This window comes from Arachis hypogaea, chromosome 13 (genome assembly GCF_003086295.3).
Source record: "Arachis hypogaea cultivar Tifrunner chromosome 13, arahy.Tifrunner.gnm2.J5K5, whole genome shotgun sequence".
Taxonomy (NCBI): Eukaryota; Viridiplantae; Streptophyta; class Magnoliopsida; order Fabales; family Fabaceae; genus Arachis; species Arachis hypogaea.
Genome location: NC_092048.1, coordinates 42,808,726 through 42,825,878, shown reverse-complemented (window position 1 = coordinate 42,825,878; position 17,153 = coordinate 42,808,726). Strand labels below are relative to the sequence as shown.

The 17,153-nt window shown below is 40.0% G+C and overlaps 1 non-coding gene across 1 annotated transcript; it reads left to right on the top strand.

Annotated features, from left to right (window-relative positions):
* The first annotated feature begins 10,397 nt into the window (after positions 1–10,397).
* Positions 10,398–10,501, top strand: LOC112739132 (small nucleolar RNA R71). Its single transcript, XR_003170072.1, has one exon. It is a non-coding gene; the product is annotated as a small nucleolar RNA R71 (small nucleolar RNA).
* Positions 10,502–17,153: the final 6,652 nt, after the last annotated feature.

The window sequence follows — 17,153 nt, the reverse complement described above, 5'->3', positions numbered from 1 at the left end:
AAGACAACAGTAACCAAAAAAACCGTTGCCATAGTTACTAGCATAGACAACGATTTTGACAATCATTTTTAAAGAACAGTTTGGAACTGTTACTATATAGTCAACGGTTTAGAATCGCTGTCTTTGATGACTGATGAGTCCATATTTGACGATAAATTTTAGCTTGAATTGGACGGATTTCATCATATAAATTCACACTTAATCACTAAAATATCATACTTTTGTGATTTCTCTCTAGATTGGACCTAAATGTGAAAACATGTATTTTTGTGCTTAAATTGATCATTTTAATTCCACTTTTATTCCATTCGATGCCGTGATATGTTTTGTGAGTGATTTCAGGTCCAATAGGCAAGAATGGCTAGGCAAAAGTGGAAGGAAGCATGCAAAATGGGAGATTTCGTGAAGAAAACAAAGGAGAAGCACACAGTCAAGTGTGTGTACGCACAACCACCTGTGTACGCACAAGTGCAGAAATCAGCAAGTGGGCGTAAGCACACATCTGTGCATACGCACAAGTCCCAGCGCGTGACTTCATTAATGAAGCATGTGGCTCGCAATTTTGGGGGCCTCTTGGCCCAATTTTAGATGTGCTGAAGCTGATTTGGAGTGCTATATATCAAGGGGGATCATTTCATATCAAAGGGAGCTCACTTAGACATTAGAAAACACATTATTAGGAGTAGGAGTAATGTAGTTTAGGAAATGCTCTCTTAGGGTTTTAATTAGCTTTCGTTGTAGAATTTTATAATTTCAGTTTTGATCTTGGATTTCTTCCTTAATTACACTACTCTTGTTACATTTTGTTCATAGTTCAAGTTACTTTGTTAATACTTCCAATTTTAATTTCTTGAAGTTTTGGTTGATGAATTTAATGTTTTATACTTTATATATGCTTTATTCAATTTCTATTTTTGATATTGTGAATAGTTTGGTTATAGTTTTCATTTTCCCTTGCAATTTGCCATGTTTTGTTTTTATGCCCACAAGGTGTTTGTGAAAATGCCAATTATGGGTTTTGAGTAGATTTTCACACCTTTAATTGAGAAATGAGTTCTTGGGATACTAGAGTTATAATCTCCGACATTTAGTGGTAATTTTTGGGTTGTTGGTTGATTCTTGTTTCCATTGACGCTAGCTTTTTACTAAGTAATTAGTAAGTTAACTAGGACTTATAGATTAAGGTCAATTATGCTTGCTTGACTTACTCCATGATGTTAGGGGTTGACAAAGTGAGATTAACTCATCATAGTTGCCATAGTTGTGGTTATGACGATGATAGGATTCCTTAATTTTCATTCCCAAGTCAAGGATCTTTTATGCATTTCTCGCATTTTCACTAAGTTTTGATCTTGTTTCCTTTTTAATTGCATTAATTTTCTTTTTGCTCATTTGTTAGTTCTTTTATTCCTTAGTTCTTTTAATTTTTTCGTCTCATGCTTCAAAACCCCCGTATTTCACAATCAAAAGTGTGCACATCAAATTGCATGGTCCGAATGAGACGACCCGGTAATTAAAACTCCTGATTTATATTTATTTTGGATTGTGACAATCTTATATTTAAACTTTGATGTTAGGATTTAATTGCCGGTTTGGACTATACTATCAACGAAGTGATTCTTATTTTGAAAAATTTTAGACCGACACAAATCCTACTCATCAAGTTTTTGGCGCCATTGCCAGAGAGCTAGTGCAATTGAGTGCCATAATTTTGGTTGTTGTGAATAGTGTAAATAGATACTTTTTGAGTTATTTGTTTGCTTTTATTAATAATTAGGATTTTATTTCTTTTGTTAATTGAAAGTTGTGTGAAATTGAAGTTGGAAGTGAAATGAAAATTAGGGTTCTAAGCTCACCCCTCTTGTTCAACGTAAAATTAGAATTGGAGGGAAAAAGGAGATTGGGTTTGGCTTAAATGAGTTGGGCCTTGAGCCCAATATAGGTAACCGATTTGGTCTGTTAGTTTTAAATCAAAATCTTTAAAATTAGTGTTTAAATTCGTATTTTTTATTATTTTTATTTTTTCAAATTATAAAATTAAATTTCTTAATTTTTTTAGCTGATATTTAATTTATTAGTTAATTATTTATTAATTTTCAGAGTTTTACAATCTCCTTGGCTATTAGAATTAAATCCATTTAGCTCAAGCTTCATATTATTAGGAATCATAGTGTAACAATTCTCAAACCTCCATTGGCCATCTTTTTAAACACCTTGAATTTTAAGTTCCAAGTTGGCAATGTGAAAAAAGGTACACTTTTCACCAAACGTCCATCCGGCCTTCACTTGTCGTATAAAAAAGATTGGTTCATCGGGCCAATACACCAAAAATAGCCATCTCTCAACCATCTTCCAGCTTTCTAAGTACTGTTCTAAATTTGGGAGGATTGTTGATTGAAGACCGCTCCCATAAATGATTATTGAAAAAATACTTGGTAGTTATCATTTGAATCCAAAATTTCTCTTTGCAATATAGAAGTTGCCAAATAAATTTTTTCAATAGAGCAATGTTAACACAATGAACATCTCTAGCACTAAACTCGTCATATTTTTTTGGGAGTAACAACTGTTTTTCAATTAACCAAATTGAGGCCCCAACCATCATTGGTTCTTTTCCATAAAAACTGACACATCATTATGTTGATCTTAGATTCTTGGTGCACACATAGTCAAAAAAATAGTTAATTTGCATATGATATACTAGAATAGAAGTAGCTCTAGAATTAAGAAGACAAAGCTTTTTCAATTTATTAAAGGACTTGTCCTTTTAATCGGCCAATCGAGACGGAATCTTATTCATAACACCTTGAAATGATGATTTGCTAACCTTCTCAGGATTAGGATTGGGCAATTTACTAAAATAAATAATTTAGCTTTCAATTTTACCAGAATATACATGTTCATACCCTGGCCCAATGATAAGGCCCAGGTCCAAATAAAAGGCCCAATACGAAAGGTTGAGCCTCGCCTAGCACCGACCTTCCTCCTGCGAAGTCGGTTCTTATCACGACTTACCCTAAAGAAGTCGGGGACGAGGGTTAGCTGGCAGATAATCACTCGTTTAAATGAGTAACTGCCCCTAGAATCTCTCTAACCACTTCCAGGAGCCATATCTTAACCTCCCTAAGATAAAGGGACGGTTATCACCCTAAAAAGGTGGCATTACTTCAACAGTGGTTATTAGTTCACCACTATAAATAAACTGACACCTCTCAGGTATTTCTAAGTCCCAATACTCTCTAGACCTGCTCACACCCTTACTGACTTAGGCATCGGAGTGTCTTTGCAGGTACCACCCCCCGCTCGTTCATACTCACAAGTCGGACGGAGGCCCTCAAGGCGTAGACCCGCTCGAAGGCTTCCTTCCTCAGACGATTGGGCCAACCTAGCAAGTCCAGCCCACCATCTCCGGTTACCCATCGTAACATTGGCGCCGTTGCCGGGGACCCGAGAGATCAACCAATGATGGCGGACAGATCTCCTGAGGAGGGTCATGTGGAGTCAGATTCCGAACAAGAGAATCTGGACACTGGAGACAATGACGCAAACCTAACCCTCCACCAAGGAACTAACGATCAGCATAGAGAGCGTACTTCCGGAGTCAAAAATCCGAAGGTAAATTCCTCAGAAGGGCGCGAATCGGAAAAGGATGGACCAACTCATGCAACTGAACTTATGGGATTAGTCCATGTCCACCAAAGCCACCTGAAACAACTGGAACAGGAACGGGAGCGACAAAGAGAAACAGAAAAGAACCTGAAAGAGGAGATGGAATGGTGCACGAAATTGTGATCTCCAGGCTCAAACTATTCCTGGCACGTGAGCAACTTGGTGCTCTGATCTCAATACATAATTGTCACAACTTCGATACAACTAACCAGCAAGTGCACTGGGTCGTCCAAGTAATACCTTACGTGAGTAAGGGTCGAATCCCACGGAGATTGTTGGTATGAAGCAAGCTATGGTCACCTTGTAAATCTCAGTCAGGCAGATATAAAGTGATAATGGTGTTTTCGAATATTATATAATAAAATAGGGATAGAGATACTTATGTAAATCATTGGTAGGAATTTCAGATAAGCGAATGGAGATGCTTTTCGTTCCTCTGAACCTCTGCTTTCCTGCTATCTTCATCCAATCAGTCTTACTCCTTTCCATGGCTGGCTTTATGTGATACATCACCATTGTCAACGGCTACTTTCGGTCATCTCTCGGGAAAATGATCCAATGCCCTGTCACGGCACGGCTAATCGTCTGGAGGCATCACCTTTGTCAATGGCTTCATCTTATCCTCTCAGTGAATAATATGCTCACGCACCCTGTCACGGCACGGCTATTCATCTGTCGGTTCTCGATCATGCTGGAATAGGATTTACTATCCTTTTGCGTCTGTCACTAACGCCCTGCAATCGCGAGTTCGGAGCTCGTCACAGTCATTCAATCATTGAATCCTACTCGGAATACCACAGACAAGGTTTAGACTTTCCGGATTCTCTTGAATGCCGCCATCATTCTAGCTTACGCCACGAAGATTCTGGTTAGGAGATCTAAGAGATATTCATTCTAGCTCAATTCATGTAGAACAGAAGTGTTTGTCAGGCACGCGTTCATAAGGGAGAAGGATGATGAGCGTCACACATAATCATCACCTTCATCACGTTCTTGGGTGCGAATGGATATCTTAGAAGCGAAATAAGAAGAATTGAATAGAAAACAGTAGTACTTTGCATTAATCTTTGAGGAACAGCAGAGCTCCACACCTTAATCTATGGAGTGTAGAAACTCTACCGTATGAAAATACATAAGTGAAGGTCCAGGCATGGCCGAGATGGCCAGCCCCCTAAACAAGATCAATAGTCTCCTAAGATGAACAATGGATTAAAACTGAGACCAAAGATACCTAATACAATAGTAAGAGGTCCTATTTATAATAAACTAGCTACTAGGGTTTACATGAGTAAGTAATTGATGCATAAATCCACTTCCTGGGCCCACTTGGTGTGTGTTTGGGCTGAGCCTGAATGTTGCACGTGCAGAGGCCATTTGTGGAGTTGAACACCAGTTTCTGTGCCAGTTTGGGCGTTCAACTCTGGTTTTGATCCTTTTCTGGCGCTGGACGCCAGATTTGGGCAGAAGGCTGGCGTTGAACGCCAGTTTACGTCATCTATTCTTGGCCAAAGTATGGACTATTATATATTGCTGGAAAGCCCTGGATGTCTACTTTCCAACGCAATTGAAAGCGCGCCATTTCGAGTTCTGTAACTCCAGAAAATCCACTTTGAGTACAGGGAGGTCAGAATCCAACAGCATCAGCAGTCCTTTTTCAACCTCTGAATCTGATTTCTGCTCAAGTCCCTCAATTTCAGCCAGAAAATACCTGAAATCACAGAAAAACACACAAACTCATAGTAAAGTCCAGAAATGTGAATTTAACATAAAAACTTATGAAAACATCCCTAAAAGTAACTAGATCCTACTAAAAACATACTAAAAACAATGCCAAAAAGCGTATAAATTATCCGCTCATCACAACACCAAACTTAAATTGTTGCTTGTCCCCAAGCAACTGAAAATCAAATAGGATAAAAAGAAGAGAATATACTATAAATTCCAAACTATCAATGAAACAGAGCTTCAATCATATGAGCGGGACTTATAGCTTTTTGCCTCTTGAATAGTTTTGGCATCTCACTTTATCCATTGAAGTTTAGAATGATTGGCATCTATAGGAACTTCAGATTTCGAATAGTGTTATTGACTCTCCTAGTTCAGTATGATGATTCTTGAACACAGCTTCTTTATGAGTCTTGGCCGTGGCCCTAAGCACTTTGTTTTCTAGTATTACCACCGGATACATAAATGCCACAGACACATAATTGGGTGAACCTTTTCAGATTGTGACTCAGCTTTGCCAAAGTCCCCAATTAGAGGTGTCCAGGGTTCTTAAGCACACTCTTTTTTTTTTTTTTGGACCTTGACTTTAACCGCTCAGTCTCAAGTTTTCACTTGACACCTACACGCCACAAGCACATGGTTAGGGACAGCTTGGTTTAGCCGCTTAGACCAGGATTTTATTCCTTTAGGCCCTCCTATCCACTGATGCTCAAAGCCTTGGGATCCTTTTTATTTGCCCTTGCCTTTTGGTTTTAAGGGTTATTGGCTTTTTCTGCTTGCTTTTTCTTTTTCTTTCTATTTTTTTTTCTATTCTTTTTTCGCCCCTTTTTTTTTCTCTTTTTTTTTTCTGCAAGCTTTGTTCTTTGCTGCTTTTTCTTGCTTCAAGAATCATTTTTATGATTTTTCAGATTATCGAATAACATGTCTCCTAGTCATCATTCTTTCAAGAGCCAACATATTTAACATTCTTAAACGACAACTTCAAAAGACATATGCACTGTTCAAGCATACATTCAGAAAACAAGAAGCATTGTCACCACATCAATATAATTAAACTAAGTTCAAGGATAAATTCGAAACTCATGTACTTCTTGTTCTTTTGAATTAAAACATTTTTCTTTTAAGAGAGGTGATGGATTCATAGGACATTCATATCTTTAAGATAGAGTTTACTAACTACTAATGATCATGTAATGAAGACACATACATAGATAAGCACATAACATAGAAAATGAAAAACAGAAGAAATAAGAACAAGGAATGAATCCACCTTAGTGATGGTGGCGTTTCCTTCTTGAGAAACCAATGATGTCCTTGAGCTCTTCTATGTCTCTTCCTTGTCTTTGTTGCTCCTCCCTCATTGCTTTTTGATCTTCTCTTATTTCATGGAGCATGATGGAATGCTCTTGATGTTCCACCCTTAGTTGTCCCATATTGGAACTCAATTCTCCTAGGGAGGTGTTGATTTGCTCCCAATAGTTTTGTGGAGGAAAGTGCATTTGAGGCATTTCCGGAATCTCATGGTGATGAGCTTCTTGCGCCTCTTGAGCTCCATGACTGGGCTCTCTTGCTTGCTCCATTTTTTTCTTAGTGATGGGCTTGTCCTCTTTGATGAGGATATCTCCCTCTATGTCAATCCCAGCTGAATTGCATAGGTGGCAAATGAGGTGAGGAAAGGCTAACCTTGCCATAGTGGAGGACTTGTCAGCCACCTTGTAGAGTTCTTGAGGTATAATCTCATGAACTTCCATCTCTTTTCCAATCATGATGCTATGGATCATGATGGCCCGGTCTATAGTAACTTCAGACCGGTTGCTAGTGAGAATGATTGAGCATTGAATAAACTCCAACCATCCTCTAGCTATAGGCTTGAGGTCCAATCTTCTTAGTTGAACCGGCTTGCCTTTGGAGTCAATCTTCCATTGAGCTCCTTCTACACATATGTCCATAAGGACTTGGTCCAACCTTTGATCAAAGTTGACTCTCCTTGTGTAGGGGCGTGCGTTCTCTTCCATGTATGGCAAGTTGAACGCCAACCTCACATTCTCCGGACTAAAATCTAAGTATTTCCCCCGAACCATTGTAACATAGTTCTTTGGATCCGGGTTCTTACTTTGATCATGGTTCTTGGTGATCCATGCATTGGCATAGAACTCTTGAACCATTAGGATGCCGACTTGTTGGATGGGATTTGTTAGAACTTCCCAACCTCTTCTTTGAATTTCATGTCGGATCTCCGGATACTCATTTCTTTTGAGTTTAAAAGGGACCTCAGGGATCACCTTCTTCTTGGCCACAACATCATAGAAGTGGTCTTGATGGGCTTTGGAGATGAACCTTTCCATCTCCCATGACTCGGATGTGGAAGCTTTTATCTTCCCTTTCCCTCTTCTAGAGGATTCTCCGGTCTTAGATGCCATCAATGGTAATGGAAAAACAAAAAAGCTATGCTTTTACCACACCAAACTTAGAATATTGCTCGCCCTCGAGCAATAAACAAAAGAATAGAAGAAGAAGAAGAAGAAATATGGAGAGGGAGAGGGAGATGTGGTTTCGGCCAAGGAGAGTGTAGAGGGGTGTGTTGTGTGAATTTGATGAAGAATGGAGGTCTTTATATAGGGAAGGGAGGGGGGTTAAGGTTCGGCCATATGGGTGGGTTTGGGTGGGAAATTGGTTTTGAATTTTGAAGGTAGGTGGAGTTTATGAGGTAGGTTTATGGGGAAGAGTGGATGGATGTGAGTGGTGAAGAGGTGTTTGGGGAAGAGTGTTTATGGGGTTGTGTGAAAGAGAGTGGTGAGAAGAAGTGAGTGGAGGTAGTGGGGATCCTGTGGGGTCCACAGATCCTGAGTGGATCCTGTGGGGTCCACAGATCCTGAGGTGTTCAAGGATTTACATCCCTGCACCCATTAGGCATGTAAAAATGCCTTTGTACCCAACTCTGGGCGTTCAGCGCCAGGTTGGTGGCCATTTTGGGCGTTCAATGCCCATTTGTGTGCCATTTCTGGCGTTGAACGCCAGAACCATGCCTGTTCTGGCGTTCAGCGCCCAGAAGCTGCCCATTTTGGGCGTTCAGCGCCAGAACCATGCTCTGTTCTGGCGCTGAACGCCAGACAGATGCTCCTCCAGGGTGTGATTTTTCTTCTGCTGTTTTTGATTCCGTTTTCAATTTTTCTATTTATTTTGTGACTCCACATGATCATGAACCTAAGAGAACATGAAAAACAATAAAAATAAGAATTAGATAAACATTGGGTTGCCTCCCAACAAGCGCTTCTTTAATGTCAATAGCTTGACAGTGGGCTCTCATGGAGCCTCACAGATGTGCAGAGCTTTGTTGAGACTCTCCAACACCAAACTTAGAGTTTGGATATGGGAGTTCAACACCAAACTTAGAGTTTGGTTGTGGCCTCCCAACACCAAACTTAGAGTTTGACTGTGGGGGCTCTGGTTGACTCTGCTTTGAGAGAAGCTTTTCAAGCTTCCTCTCCATGGTTGCAGAGGGAGATCCTTGAGTTTTGAATACAAGGGAGTTCTCATTCTATTGAAGGACTATTTCACCTCTGTCAACATCAATCACAGCTCTTGCTGTGGCCAGGAAAGGTCTTCCTAGGATGATGGATTCATCCTCTTCCTTTCCAGTATCCAGGACTATGAAATCAGCAGGAATGTAAAGGCCCTCAACCTTTACTAAAACGTCCTCTACTTGTCCATAAGCCTGTTTTCTTGAACTGTCTGCCATCTCTAATGAGATTTTAGCAGCTTGCACCCCATAGATTCCCAGTTTCTCTATTATAGAGAGGGGCATGAGGTTTATTCCTGAACCAAGGTCACATAGAGCCTTAAAGATCATAGTGCCTATGGTACAGGGTATTATGAACTTTCCAGGATCCTGTCTCTTCTGAGGCAATGTCAGTTGATCTAGATCTCTTAGTTCATTGATGAACAAGGGAGGTTCAACTTCCCAAGTATCAATGCCAAATAATTTGGCATTCAGCTTCATGATTGCACCAAGAAACTTGGCAGTTTGCTCTTCAGTAACATCCTCATTCTCTTCAGAAGAGGAATACTCATCAGGGCTCATGAAGGGCATAAGGAGGGTTAATGGAATCTCTATGGTCTCTAGATGAGTCTCAGATTCCTTTGGTTCCTCAGAGGGAAGCTCCTTATTGATCACTGGACGTCCCAGGAGGTCTTCCTCCTTGGGATTCACGTCCTCTCCTCTCCTCACAGGTTCGGCCATGGCGCTTATGTCAATGGCCTTGCACTCTCCTTTTGGGTTCTCTTCTGTATTGCTTGGGAGAGTACTAGGAGGGATTTCAGTGATCCTTTTACTCAGCTGGCCCACTTGTGCTTCCAGATTTCTAATGGAAGACCTTGTTTCATTCATGAAACTTACAGTGGCCTTAGATAGATCAGAGACTAGATTTGCTAAATTAGAAGCATTTTGTTCAGAGTTCTCTGTCTGTTGCTGAGTTGATGATGGAAAAGGTTTGCTATTGCTAAACCTGTTTCTTCCACCATTATTAAAGCCTTGTTGGGGCTTTTGATCCTTCCATGAGAAATTTGGATGATTTCTCCATGTTGAGTTATAGGTGTTTCCATAAGGTTCACCTAAGTAGTTCACCTCTGCTATTGCAGGGTTCTCAGGATCATAGGCTTTTTCTTCAGAAGATGCCTCTTGAGTTCTGTTGGATGCAGCTTGCATTCCATGCAGACTCTGAGAGATCATATTGACTTGTTGAGTCAATATTTTATTCTGAGCCAATATGGCATTCAGAGTATCAACTTCAAGAACTCCCTTCTTCATAGGCGTCCCATTACTCACAGGATTCCTTTCAGAAGTGTACATGAACTGGTTATTAGCAACCATGTCAATGAGTTCTTGAGCTTCTGCAGGCGTTTTCTTTAGGTGAATGGATCCACCTGAAGAAGTGTCCAGTGACATCTTTGATAGCTCAGATAAACCATCATAGAATATATCCAGGATGGTCCATTCTGAGAGCATGTCAGAAGGACACTTTTTGGTCAACTGTTTGTATCTTTCCCAAGCTTCATAGAGGGATTCACCTTCTTTCTGTCTGAAGGTTTGAACATCAGCTCTAAGCTTGCTCAGCTTTTGAGGAGGAAAGTACTTGGCTAAGAAAACCGTGACCAGCTTATCCCAAGAGTTCAGGCTGTCTTTAGGTTGAGAATCCAACCATAATCTAGCTCTGTCTCTTACAGCAAAAGGGAAAAGGCATGAGCCTGTAGACTTCAGGATCTACTCCATTAGTCTTAACAGTATCACATATCTGCAAGAATTCAGTTAAGAACTGAAAAGGATCTTCAGATGGAAGTCCATGAAACTTGCAGTTCTGCTGCATCAGAGAAACTAATTGAGGTTTTAGCTCAAAGTTGTTTGCTCCAATGGCAGGAATGGAGATGCTTCTTCCATGTAAATTGGAATTAGGTGTAGTAAAGTCACCAAGCATTCTCCTTGCATTGTTGTTGGGTTCGTCTGCCATCTCCTTTACTTGTTCGAAATTTTCAATCAAGTTGTCTCTGGATTGTTATAATTTAGCTTCTCTTAATTTTCTCTTCAGAGTCCTTTCAGGTTCTGGATCAGCTTCAACAAGAATGCCTTTTTCTCTGTCCCTGCTCATAAGAAAGAGGAGAGAAAAAGAAAAGAAGAGGAATCCTCTATGTCACAGTAAAGAGGTTCCTTATTGTTGGTAGAAAAGAAGAAGAAGAAATTCGAACACAGATAGAGGAGGGGGTTCGAATTTGGTGATGATGTGAGGAAGAGATGTTAGTAGATGAATAAATAAATAGAATAGGATGAGAGAGAAGGAGGGATTTTTCGAAAATTATTTTTGAAAAGGAGTTAGTGATTTTTGAAAATAGTTTTTGAAAAATATTTAGTAAATTTTTTTTTTCGAAAAAAAATTTTTTTTTTTGAAATCGAAAATAAAAATAAAAATAATTAGTTAATTAAAAAGAAATTTTTGAAAAAGGGGGAGATATTTTCGAAAATTAGAAAGGGAGAATTAGTTAGGTGGTTTTGAAAAAGTTAAGAAACAAACAAAAAGTTAGTTAGTTAGTTGAAACAAACTTTGAAAAGATAAGAAGTTAGGAAGTTAGAAAAGATATTTTGAAAAGATATTTTTGAAAAAGATAAGATAAGAAGATATTTTTGAAAAGATATGATTGAAATTAGTTTTGAAAAAGATTTGATTTTTAAAATCACAATTAATGACTTGATTCATAAGAAATCACAAGATATGATTCTAGAACTTAAAGTTTGACTCTTTCTTAACAAGCAAGTAACAAACTTCAAATTTTTTTTTGAATCAAAACATTAATTGTTTATGTCATTTTCGAAAATTTGATATAAAAATAAGAAAAAGATTTTTGAAAAATATTTTTGAAATTTTCGAAAATAACTAAGAAATTTGAAAAAGATTTGATTTTTGAAAAAAAAGATTTTGAAAAAGATAAGATTTTCAAATTGAAAATTTGATTTGACTCATAAGAAACAACTTGATTTTAAAAACTTTTGAAAAAGTCAATCCAAATTTTCGAATTTGATGAGAGAAAAATGGTAAGATATTTTTTTTTTATTTTTGAAATTTTTATGAAAAACATGAAAATTATGCAATGCATGAAATTTTAAATCAAAACAATGAATGCATGCAAGAATGCTATGAATGTCAAGATGAACACCAAGAACATTATGAATGTCAAGATGAACATCATAGACACAATTTTGAAAAATTTTTAATGCAAAGAAAACATGCAAGACACCAAACTTAGAATTCTTTAACGCTTACGCATCAAGAATTCAAGGATGCATATAATAAACATGAAAAGACACAAAACAAAAAATCATCAAGATCAAACAAGAAGACTTACCAAGAACAACTTGAAGATCATGAAGAACACTATGAATGCATGAAATTTTCGAAAAAATGCAAGATGCATATGCAAGTGACACCGAACTTATGATATGACTCAAGACTCAAACAAGAAACAGAAAAATATTTTTGATTTTTATGATTTTCTAATTTTTTTGTATTTTTTTTTCGAAAATTAATTTGAAAAAGGAAAATAAGGATTCCAAAATTTTTAATATGAATTCCAGGAATCTTGCCATGTTAGTCTAAAGCTTCAGTCCATGAATTAGACATGGCTCACTAGCCAGCCAAGCTTTCAATGAAAGCTTCAGTCCAAAACACTAGACATGGCCAATGGCCAGCCAAGCTTTAGCATTTAACACCAGAGTATATTGATCTTGATAACAAATTGCTGCTCATCATTTTTCAAGTATGTAACTTACCTCTGATGGTTTGGAAGCCTCAGTCCAAAAGAATTTAGACATGGCTTTACAGCCAGCCAGGCTTCACATGCTTCATGAAACACTAGAATTCATTCTTAAAAATTCTGAAGAAAATTTTTGAAAACATTTTTTTCGAAAACAAAAGAAGAGTTTTTGAAAGATTTTTGAAAACTTTTTGAAAACAAAACGAAAAGAAAATTACCTAATCTGAGCAACAAGATGAGCCGTCAGTTGTCCAAACTCGAACAATCCCCGGCAACGGCGCCAAAAACTTGGTGCTGTTGCCGGATCAAACTTGGCACTGATGTTACCGGACCAAAAGCTTGCCGAAAACTCAAACAATCCCCGGCAACGGCGCCAAAAACTTGGTGCACGAAATTGTGATCTCCAGGCTCAAACTATTCCTGGCACGTGAGCAACTTGGTGCTCTGATCTCAATACATAATTGTCACAACTTCGATACAACTAACCAGCAAGTGCACTGGGTCGTCCAAGTAATACCTTACGTGAGTAAGGGTCGAATCCCACGGAGATTGTTGGTATGAAGCAAGCTATGGTCACCTTGTAAATCTCAGTCAGGCAGATATAAAGTGATAATGGTGTTTTCGAATATTATATAATAAAATAGGGATAGAGATACTTATGTAAATCATTGGTAGGAATTTCAGATAAGCGAATGGAGATGCTTTTCGTTCCTCTGAACCTCTGCTTTCCTGCTATCTTCATCCAATTAGTCTTACTCCTTTCCATGGCTGGCTTTATGTGATACATCACCATTGTCAACGGCTACTTTCGGTCATCTCTCGAGAAAATGATCCAATGCCCTGTCACGGCACGGCTAATCGTCTGGAGGCATCACCTTTGTCAATGGCTTCATCTTATCCTCTCAGTGAATAATATGCTCACGTACCCTGTCACGGCACGGCTATTCATCTGTCGGTTCTCGATCATGCTGGAATAGGATTTACTATCCTTTTGCGTCTGTCACTAACGCCCTGCAATCGCGAGTTCAGAGCTCGTCACAGTCATTCAATCATTGAATCCTACTCGGAATACCACAGACAAGGTTTAGACTTTCCGGATTCTCTTGAATGCCGCCATCATTCTAGCTTACGCCACGAAGATTCTGGTTAGGAGATCTAAGAGATATTCATTCTAGCTCAATTCATGTAGAACAGAAGTGTTTGTCAGGCACGCGTTCATAAGGGAGAAGGATGATGAGCGTCACACATAATCATCACCTTCATCACGTTCTTGGGTGCGAATGGATATCTTAGAAGTGAAATAATAAGAATTGAATAGAAAACAGTAGTACTTTGCATTAATCTTTGAGGAACAGCAGAGCTCCACACCTTAATCTATGGAGTGTAGAAACTCTACCGTATAAAAATACATAAGTGAAGGTCCAGGCATGGCCGAGATGGCCAGCCCCCTAAACGAGATCAATAGTCTCCTAAGATGAACAATGGATTAAAACTGAGACCAAAGATACCTAATACAATAGTAAGAGGTCCTATTTATAATAAACTAGCTACTAGGGTTTACATGAGTAAGTAATTGATGCATAAATCCACTTCCTGGGCCCACTTGGTGTGTGTTTGGGCTGAGCCTGAATGTTGCACGTGCAGAGGCCATTTGTGGAGTTGAACGCCAGTTTCTGTGCCAGTTTGGGCGTTCAACTCTGGTTTTGGATCCTTTTCTGGCGCTGGACGCCAGATTCGGGCAGAAGGCTGGCGTTGAACGCCAGTTTACGTCATCTATTCTTGGCCAAAGTATGGACTATTATAGATTGCTAGAAAGCCCTGGATGTCTACTTTCCAACGCAATTGGAAGCGCGCCATTTCGAGTTCTGTAGCTCCAGAAAATCCACTTTGAGTGCAGGGAGGTCAGAATCCAACAGCATTAGCAGTCCTTTTTCAACCTCTGAATCTGATTTCTGCTCAAGTCCCTCAATTTCAGCCAGAAAATACCTGAAATCACAAAAAAACACACAAACTCATAGTAAAGTCCAGAAATGTGAATTTAACATAAAAACTTATGAAAACATCCCTAAAAGTAACTAGATCCTACTAAAAACATACTAAAAACAATGCCAAAAAGCGTATAAATTATCCGCTCATCATGGAACAACGAAAAGAGTTAGAAAGAAAACTCTTGAAGTTGGAATCCTCCCTCAAAAGTCGGAACTCCCGCGACGACCGAGAAGAGTCGCCCCCAGGAGGGGAGGACCCCTTCAGCGAGGACATAATGAGGGCAAAAGTTCCGAGGAACTTCAAAAGCCCCGATATGGACCTCTACGACGGAACCTCAGATCCGAAGCATCACTTAAGAAATTTCAAAAGTCGGATGTATCTGGCTGACGCTTCTGATGCTACGCGATGCAAAGCCTTCCCGACCACTCTGTCGAAAGCAGCGATGAAGTGGTTCGATAGCATCCCCCCGAGGTCAATCACCAGTTTCGAAGACCTCTCAAAGAAATTCTTGATGAGGTTCTCTATCCAAAAGGACAAAGTAAAACATGCACTGAGCCTCCTGGGAATAAAGCAGGAGGTCGGAGAACCCTTACGAGCCTATATGGAAAGGTTCAACAAAGCATGTTTAGAAATCCAAGACCTGCCCACCGAGGCAGTTATTATGGGGTTAGTCAATGGGCTTAGAGAAGGTCCTTTCTCACAGTCCATATCAAAAAGACACCCCGCCTCCTTAAGTGATGTACAGGAAAGAGCTGAGAAGTACATCAACATGGAGGAGAATGCCAGACTGAAAGATTTGAGTTGGCGACCCGGGCATCTTCCCTTAACAAAAGAGAGGGATAGGGAGCCCAAGAAGAAGGAAGAACTCGGTCTCGATAGACCAAGGAAATATCACTCTTATACTCCTCTAAAGGTTTCTATAGTGGATGTATACAGAGAGATTTGCAATACTGAAAGGTTGCCACCTCCCAGGCCTATTAAAAATAAAAAAGGGGGGAGCCGTAGCGACTACTGTGAGTACCATAAAATATATGGTCACTCAACAAATGACTGTTACGACCTTAAAAATGTGATAGAAAAGTTGGCTAGAGAAGGCCAGCTTGACAGATATCTCATAGAAAGATCGGACAGCCATGGAAAGAGAAAACGAGACGATGAGGATAGAAGAGACCCACCACCGCAGACTCCAGAGAGACATATCCATATGATCTCAGGAGGGTTTGCTGGAGGAGGACTCACCAAGTCCTCTCGCAGAAGGCATCTCAAGCGAGTCTACCAAGTCGTAAGCGAGTCACCCGACCTTCCAACCATATCATTCACAAAGGAGGATGGGTAAGGAGTAATCCCTGGACACGACGATCCAGTGGTAATAACCATGATCCTAGCAGATGCCCATCTCCACAGAACCCTAGTAGATCAAGGAAGCTCAGCGGACATCCTTTTCAAGCCCGCTTTTGACAAACTAGGTTTAGATGAAAAAGAATTAAGAGCCTACCCCGACACCTTGTACGGATTAGGCGACACGCCAATAAGACCACGGGGATTTCTACCCCTTCACACCACTTTTGGAAAAGGGGAAAAATCCAAAACTCTGAGTATAGACTTCATAGTCATCGACGTAAGGTTAGCATATAATGCTTTAATTGGCAGAGCTACCCTTAATCAACTCGGAGCAGTGGTGTCCACTCCCCACCTGTGCATGAAATTCCCGACCTCAGCAGGAATAACAACGGTGAGGGGAGATCAGAAATTGGCAAGGAAATGCTACAACGAAAGCCTGAACCTAAGGGAAAAAGGCAAAGAAGTTCACACCATAGAGCTCGACGGTGCAAGGGCCAGGGAAGAGCTGCGACCACAGCCGGGAGAAAAAACCGAAGAAATACAGGTCGGCCAAGAGGAAGGAAAAAATACCAACATAGGAACCAACCTAGGGGAAACCCTAAAACAAGGGTTGGCTAAACTCCTAAGAGACAATTCTGACCTCTTTGCCTGGAAAGCCTCCGACATGCCCGGGATAGATCCCAAGCTCATGTCCCACAAGCTCTCGGTATACCCAGGGTCTCGACCTGTACAACAAAAAAGACGCAAGCTCGGCCCAGAACGAGCCCTAGTAGTAGAAGAACAAGTACAAGCACTCTTAGAAGCCGGCTTCATCAGAGAAGTCAAATATCCAACATGGCTAGCCAATGTAGTGCTAGTCAAAAAGCAAAATGGCAAATGGAGAATGTGTGTCGACTACACCGACTTAAATAAGGCATGTCCCAAGGACCCTTATCCACTACCAAGTATTGATACCCTAGTAGACTCTAGCTCGGGATATCAATACTTGTCGTTCATGGATGCCTACTCGGGGTATAACCAAATCCCGATGTATGAGCCGGACCAGGGGAAAACATCATTCATCACGCCCAGAGCTAATTTCTGTTACGTGGTCATACCATTTGGATTTAAAAATGCAGGGGCCACATATC